This window comes from Ictalurus punctatus, chromosome 12 (assembly GCF_001660625.3).
Source record: "Ictalurus punctatus breed USDA103 chromosome 12, Coco_2.0, whole genome shotgun sequence".
Lineage (NCBI taxonomy): Eukaryota > Metazoa > Chordata > Actinopteri > Siluriformes > Ictaluridae > Ictalurus > Ictalurus punctatus.
In genome coordinates, this window is record NC_030427.2 from 11,691,673 (window position 1) to 11,718,760 (window position 27,088).

Sequence of the window (27,088 nt, forward strand, 5' to 3'; positions counted from 1 at the left end):
TCGGCTGATATTCTGAGATAGACTGAAAAAAGAGATAGACACAGAGAAAGGAACTAGAGAGTGTGTGTGTGAGTTTGTGTGTGTGAGAGAGAGAGAGCACTGAGATGGGGGGATTGCATGTTGTGAATCCTTAGCCATAAGGGCCTATAAGAGTAAGCACATGGCTTCAATCGGTGTCTTAGTGCTAGCATGTGTGTTTCTGCTTTTCCACTAACAGCATCTCACGCACCACTGCAGAAACCATAGAAAAACACACCCTCAAAATGACACCTATTTCATGCCTTGAACAGCTTTTTCAAGCAAATGCAATAATTTCCCCATAACTGAATGAATCATATTTGCTGTGTCATGCAACAAGTACTAACTCACTTCATTACAGTGAAACTCACCAGAATTCTGGCCAATTAAGACAGAAATACTGCAACAGTCGACAAAAAAAAAATAGCTTAATATAATGTGCCCAATGATATTTTGGTGCCAATAACTCTCATGAATTTTTCAAAAGCTCTGCTGAAAATAGGCCAAGGGGCCTTTTACTGACTAGTGAAGGTCTAGTCCTTATTAAGAATAACCTATTACAGACAAATGCACCATTTTCAGGGACTGTTTTTGTATATTCTCCAATGCACCACACTTTGTTGCAACCAACAGCCATTCATTCTTAAATTAATGAATGAAGTAGACCATCGATGCTATCAGACCAGCAGTCCCACTGGCACTATGAGAAGATATTGAGCGTTGCAGCTTCTCAGTTCTTTGTATTAGTGAGATGCAGTTTTCCCAGTGAAGCAAGAGACATTGGTTTAAAACTAGAGAGCCCCAACTTTGTCATGTGGTCAACCTCTTTCCAAATGTCAATTTGCACACATATGTAGCAAAAAATATGTATTAAAAAATGTTGCCTGGTGCCCTGCAGTTTTCCTCTGTGTTTGGAGCACAGGTTGATTAGAGACGAAATAAATTGACAATAATAACTAAATCACTACAGGGTGTCTCGAAAGTCAGCACGCCTATAAATATGCATTATTTCACAAAGAATTCAGATACTGGAATTCTACACCGGATACATACGCATGAGGGTCCTTCCCACAATGTGAAGCTGATGCAACACTTGTGTATTTTACATTTTGTCTCTTTTGGGTGTGTAGTGACCACTTAAATGAGACCTAGCTGCAGATAGCAAATAAAGTTGTGAGTGGCAAACTGAAGAAACATCTGGCCATAGAATTGGCCAATCATTTTGGATCACTCTGTCTTTCAGAGCACAGTATATTTATTTATCAGTCCCAGATCTAGTTAACACTTGGCTAGATCCATTAAAAAAAACACTTCCTGGGCCTATGAAGGCATTTTAAGGCAAATCTAGCAAAAATAAATAAATAATTCGAGCAACAGCTATTTTCCAGTAACAGCTACTAATAATAACCTCAAAAATCATGCAATCCATAATATGTTAGTGTAATAGGATTTCTGATATTCTCTAATGTATTCTTCTCTAAGTACTTGGATTTTTTACTTGTAATAAGATATGAATTAGTACACATTTCTATCCATCATATTATCATTTTTTTTTTCATATAATGCAATCACTTTCTTGAATTGTGAAATCCATTTTGGTTAGAGAGAGAGAAAGAGAGAGAGAGTTTGTAAGGCTTCCTGACTTGTTAGTTACTTTAGCGTCATATCTGTGAAAGAGAGCTTCCAACAGCAAATATGTCTTGGCTGATTGACCACATTTGAGATAAAGAGGAAATGTGTAAAGTGTAAAGTATTCTTTTAATTTCCTGTCATTCTGCTTCACCCTGGTTACGACGAAGTGAGTTAGAGCCAGAGTTCAATTTACAGTTTCAATTTACGCTATAGCTTGAGAAGTCCTTGCCTTCTTTCTTTTACATTTAGCTGAACAGATTGAGGTGACACTTTCTATTTTCTCACTTCCTAAAAGATTCCAAGGTTTCCGCTTCTGCCTTTTGGTCTGGTTCAAATTTAGCCAGAACGGATGCAATAATAGCCTGTTCAGTGGTGGGAATAGAATGAGGCCTTGAATATGAATAATTGAGGGTCTGAATGAACAATAACAAACACAATAATAATAGAATGTGGAGTGTTTTGAGTACAGAAAGGATTACATTTAATTCTGGACACTAAGACAGGAGTAGGGTAGGGAAAAGGTAGTGTCACTATTTAGAGGTGGAGATGGATGCAAGTGCAGATTTACTTTTAATTAATAGCACAACAAAACAGAACAAAAACTATAAATAGGCAGCAAAACACTAAGGAAAAGTTTGGACATAAACCAAATACCGTAAAAACAGCAACATAGACAATGCCAAAGAAAGACAAATGTAAGACAAAGAGTGCAATGCAAACTGTGGCTATATACACAACTGTAGTTCAGAGTTCCTTCTCTGATATACATGACAGAACCCCCAACCCAAAAGGCACTACTCCTGGAGCACCAGAAAACACTCCTTTCCTCGGCGGTCCTGGCCCCCTGGGCAAAATGTTTTCACAATCACTTAAGTCCCGAGGCAGGCATTGTTCAACAGATAGCAGGCTCCTCAAGGAGCAGAGGGGCAGGCATGAGGTTGTAGCAGGCTTGCTGGGATCACTAGACAGCACCCAGGCGTGGGAAGCTGGGTCATCAGTTTCAGAAGGGCGAGAAGGCTTAGCGACGTCCTCAGCAGAACAGGAAGGCAGAACTTGGTCAACAGACTCTGTTATGAGCAGAACTTAGTTGGCCGTGTTGTCGTCCTCAGACAGGAACTGGGCATGCTCTCTGAGGTTCAGATGTGGAGCGGTCTGTTCTGCACCTTAGAGAGATGACATGATTTCCCCGGCCTTGCTTGAATGCAGAACTATGGCTACTGCACAGCCAGTGGGAAGAACGAAGCTCAAGGCGGAGCCTTAGGGGGAAGTGATGTTCCTCATGATGGTAGAACAGGGATGCTGAGTGGCATCCTCAGACGAGCAGGGAGGCTGAACGATGTTCTCTGTTGACACAGCAGGCTGGACTATATCCACAGTGGGGGAGGGAGGGTGCGAGATGGTTCCAGCATGGACGGAAGGCTCCCCTTTGGTATATCCCATGACGGAGTACATCACATCGAGCCATTCCCAATTGTGCTTAATAAAGGAGAAATTTTCCCTCCTTCTCCCACCTTTGCTTTTCCTTTTCATAAAGGGCCTCTTGAACTCTAAAAAAATTCTGCTGCATTCATGATGTGGTCTTACATTCTGTCACAATTTAGAGGTGGAGACAGATGCAAGTGCAGATATACTTTTAATTAATAGAACAACAAAACAAAGAACTATGAATAGGCAGCAAAACACTTAGAGAAAGATTAAATATAAACCAAAGACCTTAAACACAGCACCATGGACAACGGAAAAGAAAGAAAAACATAAGACAAAGAGTGCAATGCAAACTGTGGCTATATACACATAAGTGCTTGTTAACAAGAACGTGATTCAGGTGCAGGTGGTCTTGTGACTGTGATGCAGTGAGGTGCAGTGGCTGCTGGAACTGTAGTTCAGAGTTCCTTCTCTGATATACATGACAGGTAGACACATGATATTTTACCACTATGTGAGGACCAAATTGGGGCATCCATTTGTTGCAAGTGTTTAGAGTTAACAGCTAATAATATAGGGGGAAAAAATTGGGTTCAAATCTAGATTCCAAAACAAAAGTATTGTAGAATAGAGGTAGGCACTTAATATTTTACAGCCATGTGAGGACCAAATTAGTGGCATCTATTTTTTACAAGGACATAAAGTTTACAGCTAAGCATATAGTCAAAAATTGGATATGATTCTGGACACTAAAATAATAGTAGGACAGGAAAGAGGTAGCAATGTGATATTTTACAGCCATGTGAAGGCCAAATGGGGGGGCATCCATGTGTTAGAAGTGCATAGAGTTAACAGCTAAGCATATAGGAAATTGGATTGCTTTCTGGATAGTAAAACAGGATTAGTGCAGGAAAGAGGGAGCCATGTGATATTTGACCAAATGGTGAGCAAATGTACAAATGTACAGAATTAACAGCAAAAAACCCAAAAAACAAAAATGGATGGAACCATATCCATATCTGACAGCGCCTCCTGTGGCTCTATGTGTGTATTGTGATCTCTCTGCACACCTGCCAGTAAAATTCATCAGATCAGTGTTGAGAGGAGCAGAGATACTCAATGGGTAAAAACTGTCTAATGTGCGCAATGGGACACTCCAAGCTGTAGCCTTCTAGGAAACTCCATCTGTGCAATACTAGATTTTTTTTGTTGTTGATTTGTTGATTCTTTACTTTCTTTTACTTTCCATTGTCAATCTTTCATGTATTATCATCCAATTTGCTACGATCTTCCAGAGTGACATCCATCTGTGCTTTTTAAATTAGCAGAATGTCTTGCCACATCTCCCTGAACTCCAATCTAATGTAATTTGCAGTCAGTCAGCTCAGCTTTGCACGGTTATACCACCGACATCATTCTAAAGATGCTCCCGCTGCTAGGGGTAGTTAGTGTGAATTGCGTTGTTACCTGAAGAGCCATTTGTGTTTGCTGTATTGTGCTTCACATGTCATTTTAATTGAACTGTAGTTTTCCACAGGTTCCAGACTGCCTGCAACCCTGTGTAGGATAAGCGGTGTGGAAAATGGATGGATGGATAACAAACTTGACACTAGGATAACAAATAAAATGACAAGAAAAAATTCAATAAGAAGAATAGTGAGAAATAAGAGGACGAGAAACTTGAAACATAGAAATAAGAAACCACAACATGCAATGACTAAGAACACATCATTAAAGCATGAGTAACTCTAAACAAGATATGTAGATAATACAATAAGTCATGTTGCAAATATCATAATTACAAAGTAGGTGCACTTGAACATAACTGCAATGTTGTAATTACAACTCGGGAACTTGTATTCTTTTTGTAATAACATGACAACAAACGTACATGTTTATGGACAAGCAGCTCTCACCTGAGGGGCCCCAGTTGGATTTGAGCTTAGCGAGTTTGTGCATAGTAGAAAATGGATGGATGGACTTTCATGTGGAATTGTATGGGCGAGATGTGCAGGCTGCACTTTTTTGGCACATTTTTACACAAAGTTTTTAGTACATCAAGACTTGTGTGTACACGTCTTCGCATTTGTCTAGATGGAGTTTCAAATCAGTCGTCTGCAGTCAGAGTTGAAGCCATCTGTCTTATGTATGAATTATAGACCACCTGTTGGGTAACAAGTTTGGTCACAGCAGATGAGGAAGGATGAAGGTTGAAGGTTAAACAGAGTGGAATTAACTCAGCAGATGTGTGTGTGTTTGTGTTTAGAAGCTGTGTGGACATACAGTATCCTCAGCTGCAGCCATCATTACCATGATGTCACTTTTAGATCCTGTACTTGCATTTCGCTTCTCATCTTCTCAGTTTTCATCACAGTCACATCACAGTGTTGACTATCAGCGTAATGACATGGAGATCAAAAACCCTAGCTGTGACTCAATATTTCTCTGATGTCTGTGTGTGTGTGTGTGTGTGTCATAAACACATCACCCTTCTCTGAAAGGAAGTCATACATTACCATTCAAATATCATCTAATCTTGAGTATAAGAGACGTTTGGCCCTTTTTCAGGCCTCTGGCTTCCACACATCAAGGAATATAGCTCTGTATAAATACACTTAAACAACAGGGTATGAAAATAATTCCCCTGTACATGAATCATCAACAAGTGAAAGCTCTCTCTAGTACTCCTTTGGCTAATAAGAAATACTGCTCCCAATTGCAGAAAGTTAGATTATTTATTTATTTATTTATTTATTTATTTATTTGTATATGTAATTTTTTTCTTTTTCTTGCTATTGTTGGTATTGTTATTATTATTGTTATTTTCATTATTGTGTTTCCTTATCTATCTATCTATCTATCTATCTATCTATCTATCTATCTATCTATCTGTCTATCTGTCTCTTTTTTTCTCTTAAATAAATTGTAATAATTTGCTTATTCACATTATTCACTCAGTTTCTTTCCACTCCTCTTTTTTTCTTTCCCCTCATTGCTTATTTATATCTACACATACATCGATCAGCCATAACATTAAAACTACTGACAGGTGACGTGAATACTGGTGATTATCTCATTACAATAGCACCTGACAAGGGGTGGGATATATTAGGCAGCAAGTGAACAATCAGTTCTTGAAGTTGATGTGTTGTAAGAGGGAAAAATGGGCAAGCACACAGATCTGAGGGACTTTGACAAGGACCAAATTGTGATGGCTAGATGACTGGGTCAGATCATCTCTGGGGTGTTCCCGGTATGCAGTGGTTAGTACCTACCAAAAGTGGTCCAAGGAAAGACAACCAGTGAAGTGGTCATGGGCACCCAAGGATCACTGATGCGAGTGGGGAGTGAAGGCTAGCCTGTGTAGTCCAATCCCACAGAAGAGCTACTGTAGCACAAATTTCTGGAAAAGTTCATGCTGGCTATGATAGAAAGATGTCAGAACACACAGAGCTTGCTGCGTATGGGGCTGCATAGATACAAAATGGTCAAAGTGCCCATGCTGACTCCTGTCTACCACTGAAAGCACCTACAATGGGAGAATGTGGCCTGGTCCAATGAATCATGTTTTCTTTTACATCATGTGGACAGCCTGGTGCATGTGTGTCACTTACCTGGAGAAGAGATGGCACCAGAATGCACTACGGGAAGAAGGTGGAGGAAATGTGATGCTCTGGGCAATGTTCTGCTGGGAAACCTTTGGTCCTGGCATTCATGTGGTGTTACTTTGACACACACCACCTACCTAAACATTGTTGCAGACCATGTACACCCATTCATGGCAATGATATTCCCTAAGGGCAGTGGCCTCTTTCGGCAGGATAATGTGCCCTGCCACGCCACAAAAATTGTTTGGGAATGGTTTGAGGAACATGACAAAGAGTTCAAGGTGTTGACTTGGCCAACAAATTCCCTGGATCTCAATCAGATTGAGCATCTATGGGATGTGCTTGACAAACATGTCCGATCCATGGAGGCCCCACCTCACAACTTACAGGACTTAAAGGATCTGCTTCCAGGATCTTGGTGCCAGATACCACAGCACACTTTCAGATATATTGTGGAGTCCATTCCTCGACGGGTCAGAGCTGTTGTGGCAGCAGAAGCGGGGCATACACAATATTAGGCAGGTGGTTTTAATGTTATGGCTGATCAGTGTATGTCATTTTATTATTTTTTTTTTCTTCACTTTTACAGTAATGGAAAAAATATCCCAGCATTAGCATTTTTAATATTTATTATTGACTTATTGTACTTATTTATGTGTTTCAGTGGTAACTTGAATTAAATTACTTTTATTCAAATAGTTCAAAGTAGCAACAAGTAGCCTGTAAAAAATGTCAAATGGCACCTAATGTAGATAGAAAGACAGTAGATAGAAACTTTAGAAAATTTTCAAAAAAGCTCAGTGTTTCCAGTATATAGCCAGGATATTACTGTAGAGTAAAAAAATGAGTGATGGATTTTCTTTATAAAATAAATCTATACTGAGGGGGGCTGTGGAATTAATTTTACAGATAATGGGATCGCTGGGTGTAAAAAGTTTGTTCTCGGTTAGGCTTACTTACAGTAGATCACTGTATAGTACGAGTAGTATTTGGGATCTACAGAGTTGCTTGCTGTTCTTACATGAATAACTACTTTCAGTTCCTCTGTCTTACAGTCTATCGTACAGTATTTCTGCCATGTTAAGGTTTTGTTTCAGGCCTGTGCTTTTCTGTTCAGTAAAGTTCATCAGCAACAAGAGTTCTGCATGTCGCTCTTCATTACCTACAGTACTTAATGAAAGCAAAGAAATGAAAAAAAAATGAGAGAGAGAGATCATGGACAGCCATCAGCACCATCTCTCCTTCTACAATCCTTTAGTCTACATCTATATTAAGCTGCTCTCTCTCTCTCTCTCTCTCTCTCTCTCTCTCTCTCTCTCTCTCTCTCTCTCTCTGTCTGTCTGTCTGTCTGTCTGCCCCAGATTGCAATGTCCATTTTGTGTGCATGTGATAATTTCTGTCTGGATGGGAAATGTTAAAGACAGATAGCCATGATGACGGGACACTTGTACTCTTTTTCTCGTCCGCGAACACCGTACAGTATGTCCAGGTCACTGCAGCTATTTACCCGGCAGCTCAGTGACAAATGACAAGCCAGAGAGAAAAATAAAGTTCACTGATTACTGATTTACTGTTACTGTCTGGCCACACAAAGTCACTTAGAACTTTTGAACCAGTTATGTGTGCATCAACAATTTATTTAAAATTTAGATGCAAGTGTGACTTGCATCAAGTGCAACACACTGGCATTGATTTTAACCTGCATTTCTGATAGCTTTCATGCCAGCAGCGGTACTGGAGTGCACGTGTATACTATATATGCTACCTTTGGATGGCTCATGCTGTGAATTCTGGATAGTGTGATAAAGTTGAGCAGTGGTGTACTACAGGCCATTTTAGTATTATTGTTTCCAAGTTCACATGGGTGAAATGAAACGAAGCTGCCAACCTTGTGTTTGACACATTCCATAACTCTTCCTTCTGATTAGCTTAACTTTTTTTGACTATTAAGTAAGCATGCTTCAAGTCAGTTTGGTTCCCCTTCGCAAACTTTGAGCTCTGTTTGCTACTACATCTGGTGCTGCTGCCTAGTGTATAAGAAGAGGTAGACCTCATAATGAATATTAAACAGAAATATTGAGAGAAGCAAAAGTCTTCTCACCAGCATTTTATATCACAATATTTGAGACAACAAAATCCTATATCATGCCTACTTAACATGCAAAACACGTCTACAAATGTAAAACTAATGTTATATGTAATAATGGATACTTCAGTAACATACTGTATGAGGAGCAAAACAATTCCCTAGAAGAATGCAGCCCAATGTGACATGACATTACTGTTACCATTCGGAAACAGAGAGGTATGCAGAAAAATATATATTATTATTTTCATAATAACAGCATGTCATGAAGTATGTTAATCCTCTTACACCACAGGAATCTGGCAATGATGACAGTTTAAATTAATTTAAAATCATCCTTTTTTTAAAAAAAAAAAAAACTTCGTATTTACATTCTTATTATATGGAATTATCACCCGCAGATTAACTTTTTAGATTCTGATCCAAACAGGGTCAAGGTCACACCAAGGTCAACATAGCAAGGTTTTTCTTCAACAGTTTCATTCCTGTTTGAAGGCATTGGTGTCCTTTGCCTTGGCCATCCACTGCAGTGGTGCGTGGTCCTTCACCAGAGAGAAGTGTGGACCTTCCAGGTAGTAGCACAACTCCTCGATGGCCCACTTTATTGCCAGGGCCTCTCTCTCCACAGCAGCATATTTCCTCTCAGACGGGGACAGCTTTCTGTTGATGTAAAGGACCAGGTGCTCTTCTCCGTTGAAAGTATGTGAGAGGACAGAGCCCAGCCCGGTCTCTGATGCATCCATGTGTACTGTGAAGGGCAGGGTGAAGTCCGGGTTACATAGTGCTGGGGCACTGGTGAGAGCCTCTTTCAGGGCTTGGAACACCTGCTCCACCTCTGCAGACCATTTCACCCTTTCCGGTTGTCCCTTCTTTGTGAGATCTGAGAGGAGGGAGGCTACAGAGGAGAAGTTAGGCATGAATCTGTGGTAATACCCTGCCAACCCCCAACAGGTACCCTGCCTTACCTGTTTTTTTGATGTAGGCCGAGTGTAGTCCTTAACTGCCTCGATCTTCTTTGCTTGTGGCTTTAGGAAGCCCCGGCCGATACAGTATCCTAGGTACTGTGCCTCGGTCAGCCCCAGGTGACACTTTTTTGGGCTGGCTGTCAGCCCGGCCTTCCGGAGCTCCTTCAGAACCTCCCTCAGGTGGAACACGTGATCAGACCAAGTGGAGGTGTGTATGACCACATCGTCCAGGTAGTCATAGGACTATGTCCATCAGCCTCTGGAACATTGCGGGCGCTCCGTGTAGCCCAAAAGAGAGAACCCGGTACTGCCAGTGGCTGCTCGCAGTACTGAAGGCAGTGTTTGGTCTTGCTTCTGGGGCCAGTGCTACTTGCCAGTAACCTTTTGTGAGGTCTAATGTGGATATGAATCAGGCTCTCCGTCATCACTCCACTAGGTCGTCCACTCGGGGGAGGGGATAGCTGTTGAACTCTGAGACCTGGTTCAGCTTCTGGAAGTCTTTGCAAAGGTGAATACTTCCACTGGGCATTGGCCCAACCATGATAGGGCTGGACCAGGGGCTAGAGGACTCCTCTATGATGTTGTCCTGAAGCATGTGGCCAACCTCCTCCTTGATAGCCTTGCAGCGGGCCTCCGGGATACGGTAGGGCCGTTGTCTAACCACAACTCCCGGGCGGGTCTTAATTTCATGGTGGTCCAGCTGTGTCATCCCTGGACTTGTTGAGAAGACATCAGTGAACTGGTCCACCAGTTCTGTCAGCTCCTGTCTTTGTGTGGGGGTTAGGTCCTCTCCGTGCCGGACCAAGGCACATTTGGTGTGAGCTGTGTCTAGGGTAGCAAAAGCAGACAACACTGGAGAAGGCTCGATCCACTTCTTCAACAAGTTTATATGATATCTTTGTGTGTCAGCTCGCTTACCGGGCTGCTGCAGGGGATAGTTCACGGTGCCCACACTCTCAAGGATTGTATACGGGCCTTGCCAACAGGTCAGGAATGTACAGGAGGTGTTCGGTACAAGCAGGAGCACCCGATCGCCCAGCTGGAACTCCTGTGGTTGTGTCATGCAATTGTATACCCTTCTTTGTTCCTCCTGAGCGGCTTTCAAGTGTTCCTATATGATCGGGGCTACTCGGTCAATCTGCTCCTTCATCTCTTGTATGAAGTCGATGACTGAGCAAAATGGTGAGGGCTGTTCCTCCCATGCTTCCCAGGCCATGTCCAGTAGTCCTTGAGGTCGCCATGCAAAGTGGAGCTCAAATAGCGTGAAGCAAGGATATGGATGCTTGAGGGCACTCCCAGATGGTGAAAAGGACATATGGCATGAGGAGTTCCCAGTTCCTCCCTTTCTCATCTACCACCCAGCGCAACATCTGTTTCAGGGTTTGATTAAATCATTCAATGAGCCCATCCATCTGTGGGTGGTAGACAGGAGCCTTCAGGTATTTAACCTGCAACAGCCAACACAGATCAGACATTAGTTTGGATGTAAAGGTCATACCTTGGTCTGTTAGTATGTCCTTTGGAATCCCCACACAGCTGAACAGGAGCACCAGTTCTTTAGCAATGTTATGGGAGGTGGCTTTATGTAGTGGCACTGCCTCAGAGTACCTGGTGGCGTAGTCCATGATGGCCAGGATATATTCATGACCCTGGGCAGATTTCGGAAGCGGCCCTATGAGATCCATGCCGATCCTTTCAAAGGGGATGCCTATGATAGGAAGGGGGATGAGGGGTGCTGGTAGGGGTTTCCTTGAAGTGGTGCGTTGGCACTGGGGGCACTGCTGACAGAAGCCTTGGACCTGTGTGTCCATTCCAGGCCAGATAAAGCAATCCTTCAGTTTCTCCAGTGTGTTTTCTCCCCCCAGGTAGCCCCTGAGTGGATGGGCATGGGCCAAGTACATCAGAAACCGGGTCCTTGTCTTGGGGACCACCAGGAGGTCACCGGTTTCTCCTCTGTGGATGGTCTTGTAATAGAGCAGACCCCCCTGACCAGAAATTAGGCTGTGGGGAGTCCTTGGTCCGGATTCTGGTCGACCACCTCGATCTGTTGCACCTGTGCCCTGCAATGTTTCACACGGTCGTCTTCTTTCTGCTCCCGTCCAAAGTTCCCCTGTCATTTCACCTGCTGGAGTACAGAATACATTGGGTTAGTAAATGTATGTGGCTCACCTTCTGCCGTGGCATCCCCCTCGTCCTGGGCCATGTAGGCCCAGGACCCGTGGAGCCTTCCCTCGTCATGGTGCTCTCTTGGCTGAGAGAGCTGGGCTGGTCGGGAACACCGGCCAGTCACTTCCCAGGAGTAGCGACACTGGAAGATCTGGAATGACACCAACTAGGAGTGGCCTGGTGCCTGTTTTGCCCTGAATGTGTACCTCGGCCGCGGGGACTTCCTGTGCATCTCCATGTACGCATGTAACCATGATGGTTCCTTTCCTGACAGTCCTTCGCAGGATCATTGGTCTGGCCAGGGTCAACATGCTACCAGAGTCTAGGTGTCCCTCTACCCATACTGTCAGGGTGGGTGCTTTGGGTGGGTTAGGTGTGCGGAGGGCACACCCTGCCAGCCAGGGTTTCTGGGCTTTTTGTGGGGTTTCCGGGTCTGGCTCTCTCAGCATGGCCTCGTCCCGGGGTTTTCTGTAGGCGGGGCGGCTTTGGTCATTCCTGCTCTCCCCGGTGTAGTTCCATTCTGGACAGCAAGGTGGGAAACTTCAGGGAGGGCTGAGTGCTCGTAGTCCTTAAAAGCCATGTTCCAGGGTGACCAAGGGTCGTTCTAGGGCAGTTGTCATTTCTTTGGGGTTGTTGGGAGCCTGTGTTCATACGGCTCAGCGTTCTGCAGGCAGCAGAGTTCTTATGAACCGGTCCATAGCTACCCTTATCACAACCTCAGTGGATGTGTTTTGGTCTGGCTGGAGCTACATCTTGGTGATGCGCAGGAGGGTGTCCATCTGTCCACGTGGAATGGCTCTGGGCTGGTAGCTCCACTGGTGGAACTCTGCTGCCGCTTGGTTGGGTGTTCACTCACATCGTGACAGAATCTCCCTTTTTTACATTTCCATAGTCGGCTGCTTCTTTGGGTGAGAGCGCGTAGTAAGCTGTGCGGGCTTCCCCTGAGAGTAGCAGGCCAAGGATGTGGGGCCAGTCCTCTCTGCCCTAGTCTTCACAGAGGGCGATCCATTTGAAGGCCTCCAAATAGGCTTCGATGTCGTCCTCCTGGGTCAGGTGGGGCAGAACTGGGCTTCTTGGTCAGGGTTGGGGAGAGGGGTGTCAGCAGCAGGGGCCATGGTCCTCTGTGCCAGGAGTTCTGGGTGAGCTGTTGCGTCACTGCCTGCAGAATGTTCGTCTCCAACAAGTGTTGCAGCATGGGATCCATTTGTTTCTGGGTGGGCGGGTCTGTGTTCAAGCCTGTATCCTCTACCAGTGTAGCAAGCTTAGACTGCAACGAGTTTTATTGAGCAGTGTGGGTGTGTGGGTGAGAAAAAGGTGTGGTGGAGTCAGGTGCTCGGGGGTTGGTGTTATCCTCGGGGTTGTAGAGGGCGTGATGGGGTCTCCCAGAGAAGTTGAGGTCCTGTTTGGAGGTCAGGGAGCTCTGGAGAGGCATTCAGGGAGCGAAGTCTTCTGCTGTGTCCATATCTTCTGTGAAAAATAGAAAACAGAAAGTTACCATGATTTCAGAGACCATGTCTCTCCCTTTGTTAGAGGAGATAGGCCCTTTTATATGATCCCGTGCTCTGCTGGATGGTGGAGAGCTGCCGCGTTGATCATTAGCCGCCAACCGTGTGTGTTTCTGCGGCCCTGTCTCGCAGCTACGGGCTCTCCGGCTGTCCGAAACATTAGTGGTGCTGAAGCAGAGCTGTCCTTTCAGCACTCTGATTGCAACCGCGAGAGAAGCGTTTTTCCTCTTTTGTGTGCCGGCTGCCGGCCTGTCGTCACAGTGCACATATGCCAAATGAATGAGCTCGAATGAGATCTAAAGCATCTGTGTGAAAGTGCAGGGGACCCTTCAGAGAGATGACAGACAAAACTGTGGCATTTCAGAACAACAAAATGAAAGCAGGAATGGCTTCTAATTAGCACTGAAAATCCTGTGCAAATCAAGAGCTCACACATACACAAACAACACTAATGTCATCAAAGACCAGTGTTACTCACTACCAGTGTTATTTCATGCTTTTGCTTTTGGAGCAATCTATTTAAGATCACATTCCTCACAGTTTTATACAATAAATTATGAGAGCTGCCACATATGCTGTCTGGATTTTAGTATTAAATGGATAGTCCAGAGTAATTCAACCTTCTACCGTATTCAGATTACCATGGCTAATAATGTTGATTGTTTATCTATAATGCGAAAAAAAAAAAAACCATTTATGTAAAAACACATTTCATGAATGCTTTCATGAATTTTTCAGTAAAAAAGTCTAAACATAATACTATAAATCTGTATATTTTGTATACTATATGTTTAATTGTATAGATAATATCCAATCTGTACATTGGCACACTTTTTAAGAGGAAAAGATTTTTAACATCTGAGTTTTCTAACCAGGGGTTTGCAGTGGTCAATGTAATTTTAAATTATATTTTAAAAAATGTAAAAAGTTATATTAATCATAACATTTCTAATAAAAATTCTAATAATTTCGCCTCACACCTCCAGGGTCTGGGGTTCGATTCCCAATGGGGCCATGTGTGTGCGGAGTTTACATGTTCTCCCCGTGCTGCGGGGGTTTCCTCCGGGTACTCCAGTTTCCTCCTCCAGTCCAAAGACATGCATGGTAGGCTGATTGGCGAGTCTAAAGTGTGTGTGTGTGTGTGTGTGTATGTGATTGTGCCCTGCGATGGACTGGACTGTCCAGGGTGTACCCCGCCTTGTGCCCGATGCTTCGTGGGATAGGCTCCAGGTTCCCGTGACCCTGAAGAAGGAGTAAGTGGTAGAAGATGGATGGATAATTTTGGAGGTAGTGGTGGCTTAATGGTTAAGGCTCTAGGTTACTGATCAGTAGGTCCAGGGGTTCAAGCCCCAGCACTGCCATGCTCTGGGTTACTGATCAGAAGGGTCGGGGGTTCAAGACCCAGTGCTACCACTATTGGGCTCTTGAGCAAGGCCCTTAACCCTCTCTGCTCCAGGGGTGCTGTATCATGTCTGACCCCATCTTCCTGGCATGCTGAGGTATGCAAAGAAAATAATTTCAGTGTGCTGTAATGTGATCAATAAAGACTCATTAACATTAATTTCACAAATGGAAAAGTTGCATGTTTAAAGTAACAATAAATAAAAACAACTAATTTTGTCATTTATTACAATTCACTTAATGTTAGCCTACTTAAAGTTCTAAGGGGTTCTTAAGAAAAAATATTTACTTTTTAGATCATAGTCTCTGATCAAGCATGGTTACAATAAAACCTTCATGAAAATATATACAGTATCTCACAAAAGTGAGTACACCCCTCACATTTTTGTAAATATTTGATTATATCTTTTCATGTGACAACACTGAAGAAATGACACTTTGCTACAATGTAAAGTAGTGAGTGTACAGCTTGTATAACAGTGTAAATTTGCTCTCCCCTCAAAATAACTCATCATACAGTCATTAATGTCTAAACCGCTGGCAACAAAAGTGAGTACACCCCTAAGTGAAATGTCCAAATTGGGCCCAATAAGCCATCTTCCCTCCCAGGTGTCATGTGACTTGTTAGTGTTACAAGGTCTCAGGTGTGAATGGGGAGCAGGTGTGTTAAATTTGGTGTCATCACTCTCACACTCCCTCATACTGGTCACTGGAAATTCAACATGGCACCTCATGGCAAAGAACTCTCTGAGGATCTGAAAAAAAGAATTGTTGCTCTACATAAAGATGGCCTAGGCTATAAGAAGATTGCCAAGACCCTGACACTGAGCTGCAGCACGGTGGCCAAGACCATACAGCGGTTTAACAGGACCGGTTCCACACAGGACAGGCCTCGCCATGGTCAACCAAAGAAGTTGAGTGCACGTGCTCAGCCTCATATCCAGAGGTTGTCTTTGGGAAATAGATGTATGAGTGCTGCAAGCATTGTTGCAGAGGTTGAAGGGGTGGGGGGGTCAGCCTGTAAGTGCTCAGACCATATGCCGCACACTGCATCAAATTGGTCTGCATAGCTGTCATCCCAGAAGGAAGCCTCTTCTAAAGATGATGCACAAGAAAGCCCGCAAACAGTTTGCTGAAGACAAGCAGACTAAGGACATGGATTACTGGAACCATGTCCTGTGGTCTGATGAGACCAAGATAAACTTATTTGGTTCAGATGGTGTCAAGCGTGTGTGGCAGCAACCAAGTGAGGAGTACAAAGACAAGTGTGTCTTGCCTACAGTCAAGCATGGTGGTGGGAGTGACATAGTCTGGGGCTGTATGAGTGCTGCCAGGACTGGGGAGCTACTGTACATTGAGGGAACCATGAATGCCAACATGTACTGTGACATACTGAAGCAGAGCATGATCCCCTCCCTTTGGAGACTGGGCCGCAGGGCAGTATTCCAGCATGATAACGACCCCAAACACACCTCCAAGGTGACCACTGCCTTTCTAAAGAAGCTGAGGATGAAGGTAACCCTATTGAGCATCTGTGGGGCATCCTGAAATGGAAGGTACAGGAGCACAAGATCTCTAACATCCACCAGCTCTGTGATGTCGTCATGGAGGAGTGGAAGAGGACTCCAGTGGCAACCTGTGAAGCTCACAGTCACAATTTCTTTGTTTGGAAATTAAGTTATAACAACTTTGGTAGGATGTCACAGGTCCTAATACACACCGCTACCCGCTACAACATCCAGTTTGCATTTTATAGTAGTGTATCTGTCTGTATCTGCATTCAGAATTATACCTGAAGTGGGCATGGCCTAAACATTACATTTTTGTTTTGTTTCATTTTACTAATTAATTATAGCACTTTTCCCTCAAGAAGCACTGGAAAACACTGGAAAAATCCTAGAGGTAGAAAAACCAGCACTGTCAGCATGGTGTGTGAATTCTGGCTCTGACAGTTACATCATTCCAGTTAATAATTGGTCTCAGCTAGAGATTTGTGTTGTTGTTTTTTTTTTTGTTGTTGTTTTGTTTTTTCCTTAATCCTGCTCACACAGCTATTATATAAGTGTGTACCTGCATAACACAATTTTTGCTCTATTTCCTAAAATCTAAACAAACTAGCCTAACATTGCAAAAGCATCAGGGGGCACAGCTTAATAGTTAGCATGTTTACCTCACACCTCTGGAGTTGAGGGTTCAATTCCCACTTCTGCCCTATGTTTGTGGAGCTGGCATGTTCTCCCCATGCTCTGGGGGTTTCTCTGGGTACTCCAGTTTCCTCTCGCAGTCCAAAGGCATGCGTTGTTGGCTGATTGTCATTTCTAAATTGTCCGTAGTGTGTGAGCGTGTGTACAATTCGATTGTGCCCTGCGATGGGTTGACACCCTGTCTTGTGCCCCAAGTTCCCTGAGATAGGCTCAAGGCTCCCCACAACCCTGTGTAGGATAAGCAGTACAGAAAATAGATGGATGGATGTGAATAAATCGTGTTTGTTAATGAAAGTGGTCTTTGTTTGTAGTGCGAGTTTTATATCAGACTCCTCACTGTCGCCCCACATGAAATTAAAAACCTCCAGTTCATGCAACTTTTCACTTATTCTACAGATTTGTGAATTTTTTTTTGCCAAGCTTTTTAAAAAAGGAATAAAATAAAATTAATGTGCCTCCTGTTTATATCTGTTTGTATCCATTTAGATAACATTATCTGTTCATACTAACGTATTCACATTCATTCGTAGTAAACAAATATATATTACGCGACCAACAGTTATATGGGGAATCATATAGGATCATTAAAAAATGAATAAAAAAGCAAGTCACACAGTGGCAGAATGAAAATCAGTGTAGAGGATTCATTGCAAGAACCCCGCTTGCTGACTGTAGAAGTAAATAATTCTCTTTTAATTGTAAATGCTAGCGTTATGATTCTCTCTGCCTCCATCTCCGCCTTATCTCAGCAAAGAGACATTATCTATTTGTGAATGAGAAAGTAAATCATCTCATGCTTGTGCAAGGTCACTGAGTCTATCTGTGTGCCTGCAGCTGTGGATTAGCTTCAATGCTAAGTAGCTAAGCCTGAGAACTTGCTTGCTGCAGTATTTACTGCGCTAGCTGGGAACATAGCAGACTTGGTTTTGGATTGTAACAGAGTTGAGGTTGAAATATTCTCAAAATAGTCTTAATATATAGTCTTAATATATAGTCTTAATATGTGCTTAGTTCGCATAGGCATTATGCGAACTAAGCACATATTAACTATATTTATTTTATGGGGGGAAAAAAACAACAGAATTAAAGATAAAAGGCAACTGATATTTGCCCAAAATGGTTGTACATATTGCCTTGTAAAGATTCTTTTAGCATATTTGCTCTTATTTTCTCTGTGTTTCTCTAAAACACTGCATGCCTGTTATGTTGCCTCTTTTACTTCTTCTCCTTCTACTTTTTTTTTGTCCCAATAGTGTTACCACAGCAACAGGGCTGCTGTCGTCTGAGCTAGGAGTCCTCTCTAGTAGCATTTTGTCGCCAGAAAAAAACTTGTTTGGGAAAAGCGTCTGTCATTTTGTGCCTGATGACAGCGTTTCATCAGAGGTGATGCACAACAAATGTTTCAGTCTTAACTGTTAGCAAGTAGAAACAAACACACCGTCAGGACACTATGAAAGTAGCGACCATAAAACATACATGATTTTTAGCGTAATAGCTAATAGGATGTGCATAGCTCATTTCATGCAGAGTCACAGTATCTTGGATAGAAATGGAAATCTCCAAACTGAGCACTGTTGTTTACTGATTTCTTTTGCTGCTACCATGTGACTGCTCTGACGGTGGACATTCAGTACATGAGGCCAATTTGGAAGTGGAAATTTCCAACCACTTGCATTGTATGTCCACCAGTTGCATCAGTGTACAAATGATTAAGCAACACAGTCACTGAGCAACAGAAATTTGTCTGGAATTAAGGGCAGAGCATAGAATGGGCTTTGTATTGTATTGTCAAGGCAAGATGTATTAGGATGCAATTTTAGGCGTAATTAGACCACATACTGTGCGAAAATGTGTGTTATGTACCAAACTGGCATACAAGTTTAATATGCAATTTAAGAACTGTGAATTCGGCAACACGGAAAGTGCACTTCTCCCTCTCATGTATATTCATCTGAGAAAGGCTTGCACAAAAAGTGGGGAGTTGACTCAGAAACAAAGTAGAGAAATGGAAAGCGTGGCTGAACTAGTGCCAACCAGTTTTGTGCCTGTTTTTGTCTGCCTACCAAAAACACGTCTAAATGAATCCCATGCATTTTACCAGTTGCATGGTTGTATCACACATTTGGGTTTCTTTTGAACAAAAGTGTTAATACTGCCTTTTAAGACTATCAATTTTGATCCTTTTGTCATGCATAACTGGAAATCCTGGTTATAGCACAAACAGTATACACACTTCATGGCCAAAGGTTTACAGACAGCTGAATATTACACCCACATGTGGTTATTCCCCAAACTGTTGCAACAAAGTTGGAAGCACACAGTTGTCTAGAATGCCTTTGTATGATGTAGTGTTACAATTTCCCTTCACTGGAACTAAGAGGCCCAAACCTGTTCCAGCATGACAATACCCCTGTGAACAAGCGAGCTCCATGAAGACAAGATTTGCCAAGGTTAGAGTGGAAGAACTCGAGTGTCCTGTACAGAGTCCTGACCTGAACCCCACTGAACACCTTTGGGATGAACTGGAACAAGGACTGCACCCCAGGCCTTCTCGCTTAACATCAGTGCCTGATCTCAATAATGCTCTTGAGGCTGAATGAGCACAAATCCACATGGCCATCCTCCAAAATCAAGTGGAAAGGCTTCCAAGAAGAGTGGAGGATATTATAACAGCAAAAGGGACATACTGTATATCAAGTCCAACAAACATTTTTTAACCCATTAAACAAATGGTATGCAGTTTAAGTATACACTTTTCTACAAAGTTTAAACTAATCAGAAATCAAATGACATATCATCTGTATTAATAATGCCCTCATTATTTACTTAAGAACTAAGAGCTTAATTTATTTATACATTTACACAGTCTTTGGCCTTAACTTGAATTTCCTGTTTAGTCCCGAACTTTTTGGCAGCTCTGTGGTCCACCATTTACAGTGGCTTTTAAACCACAATTTGCTCCACATTTTGAGTGCACTTAGTAGACCATTCCAGGCACAGTTAATTTCAGACACTGCTGTAAAAGAGCATGCATATTTCAAGTGCACAACTACATATTTTGACATAAATTACACTACAGTTCCTACAGTACATGGAACATTAAGGACTTATTCCAAGTGTATATGAGTGGAATAAAACAATAGTGTATGCTGTTATAGAAAATAACCAGTGACAGTGGTGGTTTGATGTGGTCCAACATAAAGCTGTTTATTTTCCAATCGGGAAGTGTACAGTACACTACAGCAATTTGTAGAGCAATTTGCCAATACAAACAATTCTTTCCCTCATGATTCATTTATAGTTACATTTAATGTTGTGTTGAAAACATTAAAATCCAGTCCTGTGGGTGCAGTTTAATCACCATGTTAGATCCATAGATCAATAGTGTCACATAATGGAGTTGAGGGTGTATGCAAATGCAGATAAGAGTTTTATTATAGGAGATATAGGCAGACTAAGCCAAATCATGAAACAATAGCATGGTCAAAACAAGCAAATGGTCAGGCAATCAGCAAACAGGATAAGTAAGACTAAGACTAAGACAAAACTCAAATAACAAGAACAAGAACCAAATCAAAACCAGGAAACATAAAGCCAGGACTAATGGCATGGTATACGACAGGGACTATGGCAACGTCGCAAAGTCACTGTGTTGAAACAGTCTCTATATACTGTTGAGTGAGTGTGTGTGAGATTGGTAACAGGTGTGTGTGATAAGAACTCAGGAGAAGGTGAACATGGGCGTGTGTGGGAAGTGTAGTCTTTGGCCATGTTTGTAGTTCATGGTGCATCCTGGGAAATGGAGTCACTGGTTTGCTGTGATATGACAAATAGGGTTCAAATTTTAGAGGACAACTCACATTTAGAGACAGACATCATAAAATTCCACAATAGCTTAAGATAGCTTATACATATATATTTTTTTTCTTTAAAAGAATGATTTAACTCTTTGAAAGAGAAAATAGTGTATTGGAGATTATGAGGTGTTTGGCAAAGCCAGCCGATGCTGACACAAGCATATTTAGTAAAGTAAATGGAAAGTCGGCATTGTTGTTCATCCCTCTGTGGTTTGAATAGATACCAAGTGCATTATTAGCATTTTTATGAGTAGGATTTAAAGAAGCAATTGGTTCACTTCTTAGTCTCTGACCTAGTGAACTAGCATAAAGATATGTTTTTGACAGAGACCACAAATATTCAGGAATCTATAAGCTATGTTTGAATAGTAACCACCAATATATTGTATGTAAAAGTTCCACAGGAGAACATTTTATTATAATGCCTTGAACATCCGAAGTGAATGAAAACCTGCATTTAACCATTCAGAAAAATTTATATCTGGTAACAAAATCAATTTTTTTTTTTTTTTTTACAAGAATTCTGTACTGACAATGGCTGTACTCTGCTTTTAAATGAATAAAAAAGGTTGAAAATACAAATACAAATACACTATCATACATGCTAACGTTTTACTTAAAATACATTTTTACATTCAATAGTTAAGTTGGGTAACAGGGTTTGGCGTTCAAAGTGATTTGTCAATCAATATCACAATATCATTGAAAAGAATGATAAATAGATTGAAAGCACTTAATGTTCTTTTCCTCGTGATCTTCACGAAATTTGGATTATGTTGAAGATGAGATGGGGAATATTCCAAATATTTGATAGGGGTGAATATGTTCAGGTAGCAAACTTAAGTGAAAGTGAATGAGTGGAACTAAAATGTACATGTTTCATAACCTAATGTATAATGGATGACGAATAGAAGCAAATTTAATTACATTTAAAGGTAAATCGGTACATGCAAAATGCTGTTTTCTAAGCACCGTATTAATCTTTGAAACAATGTATCTGAAATATATGTATATAATATATATATTTAAAATGTATTTTACCTTTACATTACATAAAGTATATATTTGTAAATATGTTATCAGTGGGACACAAATGGCACTGTAATCATGAAACCCCCTTTCCAGTCTTCTCTTTATATCATTAATCTTGGTTTTATTATTACAAAATTCACACAATATTGGCTAAAAATTTAAGTTCCAAATGGTTATGGTTGGGAGGACAGGATGTGTTCCTGGTAATTGTTACATATTCTATGTAATGGAGGTTAGGACAGATGCAAGTGAAGTTAAAGACTTTTATTTGAGAGAGACAGGCAGACAAATCCAAATCATAAGACAAAAGCATGGTCAAAAACAGGCAATGGGTCAGGCGATCTACAAACAGGCATAAACAGGGCAAGATTAGAATCATGAAACAGAATTGAGGGACCAGGTCGATGAACATGAAACAAAACGAGAAACAAGGAACAACCGCTTGGTAAGGAGTTAACACTCAATACTACGCAAGGTACAAAGAGACACAAGGGGTTTAAATGACAAATGTAATCAGGGGTGAAACACAAGACAGCTGAAAACAATGATGTAACACCTATGGGAAACAACCATTGACAAGACAGGGGTGGAGACAGGACAAAAACCATAACAAAAGCACATGTAGAAAGTAAACAAAGTCAATGTCACTGAAGACCCAAAAGCGTGCGTTCACTAAGAGCTCGCGCATCTGCTCGTGCTTCAAGCTAACACATTGATCTCACACTTCGGGTCTCCGAGCACGCTGCATTCTACAGCGCTAGCTTGAGGGGAAATTGTGATAGTTATAGCCTTTTTTTTTCTACAATATAATTTGTATCTACTCAAACTCTACATGATATCCACAGCAATGTCTGCTATTACAAACTGTGGAATGGACATGCTATAGTGTTTTTCTGGGCTTCCTTATTGATGTGTCCCATGCTGAGAATGCATTACTGACAAGAGCACCTCTGAGACAACTTGTATCCCTGGAGCATGTCATCAATTCCTTGCCATTCTCACAGTTAAAGTTGTTTCCTCAAGAACTTCTGTTGCCATGGAGATCAGAGATCAGCATGATCATACAAATGTGTGACCACAGAAACAAAGGGAGCCTGGTGAGCTGAATTTGTCATTATAGGTTACAGGTGTTTCTCAACATGTGTTCTTGTTTGTTCTTGTGTTCATTTATGCTGCCCAAGTTCAGTTGCCCAAAAATGCAAAATAGCTAAATACCCAGAACATTAAACAGTCATTGATTGATTGATTAAATGCAACATGAATGAATCAAGTTGCATTTATTGCAATAATAGTGACAGCAGATGACTGTCAGCTTCTAAAGCTCTTCTATACCTGATGAATTCTGGGGAATTAAAGAGTAATATTGAGTAGTAACATGGTCATTGAATATTTGCTATTTTGGTACAAGCAATGTAATGTGAAATATTGTACTGACATTCAGAAATAGGCTCTGGTTGGCTAAGTTACCTCCTGAAATAATTTCACCCTACATAGAAGTTGCTAGCACCAGTAGTAGGACCTCTCACTCTTGTACACAAGTGTTTTCCATTTTCATGGAGTTCTTTCTTACAACTTCACAAGAACATTTGTTTCCTGAATACAAGTTCATTCTTAGCAGTTGGGCTGTTGTGTAATGCCCACATCTAGGGGGCATTACACAACAATCTACCTTGCTGGAAAGAAGGACAACCAAGACATGAAATGAATTAATTATTTTGTTCTTGCATGTCATTTTAGGGTTGTCATGATATGATTAGATTGTTTCCATACTTCATGGACTTAAAAAATACCTATTTCCTGCTTTAGAGTGGTGCAACAGAAAAGCGTTCTCTGTATTGTTGGGTGATCGTGAGCTCAAATCCTGATGTTGGTATGGAGCCAAGGGAACAAAATTAACTGTGCACACTCAGTGGAATGGATGGCATACTCTTGCTTCCTTCTCAATCACACGTTGATGCTATATCCAGATTGTGTATGCAGAAGAGGGCAGATAGCGTGTCCCTGCAAATGCGTTACATTGCCTTATGATGCAGCAGGAGCAGCAGACTGAAAAGATGTCTTTACTGTAGTTGTCTGGCTTCATGTTTCTCAGGAAAAGCATTCACCCCTGGCTGGTAGCTGTCGTAAGATAGAAGAGAGCTGGCTGGTAGGTAGGAACTGGCAAGTGACCATGAAACTGGGGACAAAACAGGGGATCAAAAATCATCGGTTACACTTCAAATGAACATGCATTGTTGGGGGTTCAGTTGTAATTGTATCACTAGAAAAACCAGGCAAAAACTCAAATGGCATGCCTTGATACCAGGTCATACAATCAGGTCAGCCAGAACAACTCTGGAGGTGATTGTGAACAGTAGGTGCAAAAGCAATCTGAACAGTGTGCAGTCATAACAGCTTGTTGTTGAAGGTTCTAGATTTAAATTTGTTTATGTAGCAAAAACTGTGAAACATTGCTAAATGATACAACTAATAATCCGGCCAATGCCTGTAACTAAATTAGTTGGCTTGTGTACTTGTGAAGACTTACAAATCATTAGACCATGATGGTCTAGAGCATCCACAATCACAGGGTTGTTGAAACCAAGGAAACCTGTGGCATGGCTACTTGACTGTATTTGTCTGTGACCCCAGACAGAGGTTAATGACTCTCTTAGCCAGCAGTCCCTCCTAATTCTGCCTGCAGTGTTTCCTAATTAAATATCCGTGTTCTTTGCAAGCTTCGCAAATGAGCTATCCAGCCCTGTGCAGTGGGCACTCTTGTCAATGCTAATGGAGACAGATACAGAGTGAGAATGAGAAAAGGAACTAGATTCAGGCAGACAAACACAGCATCAATCATACCTTCATTCTCTTACTGTCTTTACTATACAGTATAAGCTTCTACAGTTAATGGTTAATGGCTTCCTACAGTTCCCACAATGCTGTTAGACTACCCTGTGATACTGGTGCCAGTGGGAATTAGCCCTAGCTTCCCTAAATCCAACATAGAAGTAGTGGAGAGCGCAAACACTGGACATACAATTGCAGAATGTAATGCAGCAATGCTTTATGCTGCATTCGACTTAACTCATAAGTGGGAAATATGAACTTGGAATTACATAATTTTTGAGCTTGGTGCAGTCACAGTATACAGAAATTGATGCCTTCATGAAAGCATGTGTTTTGTTGGTAACCAGGTAATACTAGTGATCATTTACATTTGTGGCATTTGGCAGACACCCTTATCCAGAGCTACTTATATTTATCTCATTTTTTATATAACTGAGTATTTGATGGTTAAGGGGCTTGCTCAAGGGCCCAGCAGTGGCAGCTTGGTGGTGCTGGGATTTAAACTCACAACCTTCTGATCAGTAGTCCAACATCTTAACCACTTGATCATGTGTTTATAGCATAGCTACTTCCTCAAAACAACTAATGTATCTATGTTGATTGACCTATAGTAAATACTACAAGAAGTCTTTAAAATAGTAAAGTGATATTTTATTTACTGTTGACACCGTGAGCAGCTATGTTGACATAGGAGTTGAAAACTCCTTCCAAATATTCCAAACAGATATTTCAACTTGAGGGGGCATTTTCTTTGTGTTTATCTAGGTTGGAAATTCAGAGTTATGAGCTTTAGACAAACACAGCATTAGTCTCGCCTCGGCTCGGCTCAAACAGGTTCCAAAGTTTATACTTCATTGCTAATATCGTAATAAGCACCATTCTGCTTGTCAGCTCATAGATCACTAACTAGCTGAGCCAACTACTTCAATATAAGCATATATAAAGAGTTTTCTTTATGACAGTCTCCTTTACCATAGCCATTCCTTTTCAGACCATTCTAATGCTAACATCATACACTGTTGCACCGGTTGTGTATGTTGGGGAATGTTGGGTCACTGTAGCAAAGGTTTGACTCATTTTTCCAATGAGATGGCAGATCTCCAAGAGCCCGACTCTATTTTGGCACCCAATCTCTTTTTGTAGACACTCTATTTCAGATAGAACCCCATCACAAACCAGTGGGAGTCATCTGTTTTATTACTAAAAGACTGTCTCAGAAAAGCAACTCTCCCCCTTTTGACCCTGTCTTCATCCACTTAACGCGAGGTAGTACACTGACCCCGGATATATCTCTGCTTGCTCAGAGGCAGATTCCCCCAGCCTTTGCTGTCATTAATCCTATAGTAAGGATGGGATGTGTGTGGGAATCTTGATTTCAGACAGAAACTCACCCTAGGCATTGACTTCATCATTAATGCATCATTCAGGATTACATTTTAAAAATACCAGAGGATCACTGTCAATGACTATTTAATGGTATAAGCTATCTGTAAATGTATTTTTTTTTTCAAAGACAAGCACATTGTCTGGCTAATTTGTTGTGGTGTAAGTCTGACTACGAGAGCGTAAGCATAAATTGGCAGCCGATACTAAACTGTTACATTGGATGGACTTCTGTGGTTTTGCAGCTCCTCCAGCCAAGGTTACCAACACTTAGAGTACTGCTAATGAGCTGTCAGAATGAGGGAAAGAGAGAGAGAGAGAGAGAGAGAGAGAGAGAGAGAGAGAGAGAGAGAGAGAGAGAGAGAGAGAGAGAGAGAGAGATGCAGAGAGAGAGATGCAGAGATAGATTTAGAGTAAAGGAGGAATGGGTAGGGAGCTAAAGAATAAGCTAGTGTCCTTAAGAGTTCATGTAATTTCTTTAAAAGAGAGATGGCTAAAGTAAAAAAAAAAAGAAAAAAAAAGAATTGGATTAAAAGGAAATGGGGCTCTTAAGATCTTAAGAACACTCTTATTACAGTGTATTTTTATACTGAAGGACAGGACAGGAAGCTGGTGTGGTGTGTTTGGCCTTATGAGAGAAAGACCCCTGGAGAAGGGCCTCTATTTTAAGTACAGTTTTGATTTAGCTAGCTATTTCACTTAAACTGATTATTCGATGCTTTGTTTTAGAGCATTATAGCTATCAAGCTACTTTTAACCTTTCACTGCAACTCTAGCATGCTAGCTACTGTATAATTAAGTAAAGAATGAAACATGATTCAGGCTGTTATAGAAAAATAATCAACAATGGGGTGGTGTTGATACTTACACCACAACAATTTGCCAATGCTAATATATATATTTTTTACATTTATAAACATTGGGCCTCATTTATCAAGTTGAATACTATTCATTAAAATCCTGTAAAAAAAAAAAAA